This window comes from Austrofundulus limnaeus, unplaced genomic scaffold, assembly GCF_001266775.1.
Source record: "Austrofundulus limnaeus strain Quisiro unplaced genomic scaffold, Austrofundulus_limnaeus-1.0 Scaffold636, whole genome shotgun sequence".
Lineage (NCBI taxonomy): Eukaryota > Metazoa > Chordata > Actinopteri > Cyprinodontiformes > Rivulidae > Austrofundulus > Austrofundulus limnaeus.
In genome coordinates this window covers 292,105-294,137 of record NW_013953038.1, presented here as the reverse complement: position 1 = coordinate 294,137, position 2,033 = coordinate 292,105, and positions in this window count along the sequence as shown.

Below are 2,033 nucleotides of genomic sequence, written 5' to 3'. Positions count from 1 at the left end.
ACATCTGGTGAAAATTTCATGTCATTAGCACCTCTAGTAATATATTTACTGAGAAAAATGGTGATGTGTTCAATACTTATTGTACTCGCTGTTTTTTAGGTTTAATAATGTCTTCTGAACAAATCACATCGACCAAATTAAAGACGTTTGTGCTTTAATCACATTCACATCAAATTAAACACATTGCACCAGGTGTCAGGCACAACAGCGGCGGGCTGATGATCTGGGCTTGTTTTGCAGCCACAGGACACCAGTGTGGTCAGAGACCGTGAGCTTCTCCTCATGAGTCAAACTGGAGGCTGTCTGTTTACTGTCTGATCCTCCAGCAGGAGAGTAAACTCAAATACAATGTGACTGAAAACACTCAGCAGGTAAGTAGCTCAAAGTGACGTCAAATCATGAAGTGGACTTGTTTTTTATGTTTGCCTGTTTGAGGGTTGCACTGTTTGATTTCAAGATAAACACTGGAAACAGGAAACAGGTTCCCTCCCTTGGTCTGGACCCGCCCTGGAGCTCTGTGTACCATGTCAATCTCACACAGGAGTGAAAGGTTTCACTTTTCCATCAGATCATATCTGACAACGCCCTTCCACACTCCATGAGTCTGCAGTGTTTCATTAGAGGTAGGCTGGTATACTTCACAGTTTTGTTCAAACTCTGTAATGTCAGAACTCAGGCTCAAACAAGAACACACAAAGTTTGTTGTAGCCATCAACAAGCTTCTGGATGAATTCTGGCTGATATTTGACCACTCTTCTTTTTGAAAACATTGGTAGAGTTCACTCCATTCAACTATAGGTCCATCTTGCCATGTGTGATCTAATTACAGACCACCAACAGGTGAGGTGTGGTACTCACCTGTATCAGCGCCAACCTGGGGGCACCACAGGGATGTGTACTCACCCCACATCTGTTGGCTTTGTACACCAATGAGCTTAACTATACCAGCTTGTGAAATATGCAGATAAAATCATCATCCTGGACCTTAACCTATGTTTCCTATATTCTGTAGTACCTATTTTCCCCAGTTTCTATGTTCTGTAATACCTATGTTCCCTGGTACCTACAGTATGTTTCCCAGTATCTATGTTCCCCTGGGTTAACAATGAAAGTCATGAAAGAYGCTTGGTTTCCTACTTCAAAAAACAAAAATAAAGAAAGAAACCAAATACTGTGCATGCACTGTACCAGGAAACAGGGATTACCTGACTGAAAATAAGAACTTTCTGAATTTACAGACACAGTTAGTCAGTCTTGTGCTTCCTACTTCATCACACAGCTGGCATGGTGGAATAAGGCTAAACTAAACAAACTAGTACAGATTATAAAAGCTGAAACTCAACATATTACTTGTTTTCTTTCGTCTTACAGTGGAGTTCCGTCTGTTCTGGCAGCACTGGGCTCAATTTGTGCTCATTTCATGACACAGTGATGATACAGAGCAACAGACTGGATGACTGAACAGGCTGCTTGTTTACTTCTTAATCATCATAAGAAGTTTATTATAAACCAAACAGTCACACAGCGATCTGTTTACAAGCCTGCTGAGTCTTCACTGACAGACTTTCACAACGAGATTACAAGATTACCAAAGGTGTGGACATGTATCCCCCCCATGCTGGATTTGTTGTTGTTGTTGTTGTTTGTCAATGTTTTGAGCTATGCTGACACTACAACACCCTCACATAACTATTCCTAACTATAGCATTATTTGTTTAAAATGGCAAAAAACGAAGTTATACCATAATTATTAAAAAAAAATCCCAACCTTTTTTTTAAAGAAATGAGCAAACAGAAGCAGAGCAAGGAACTTGTTTTTAGAAAATGTCCACGTTACCTCAATTCATTTTATGCAAGACGATTGTTTACATGTGGTTTCTTCTTTGCATGATAGAGCTTTAATCAGCATTAGTTGACGGTACGGTGAACTGTGTTTAAAGACACTAATTTCTGCAAGTGTTCCTGAATCCATGTAGTGCTGTCTAGAACAGAACCAAACCTGTTTTTATTGACTGGCTGCTGATTTTATTGAC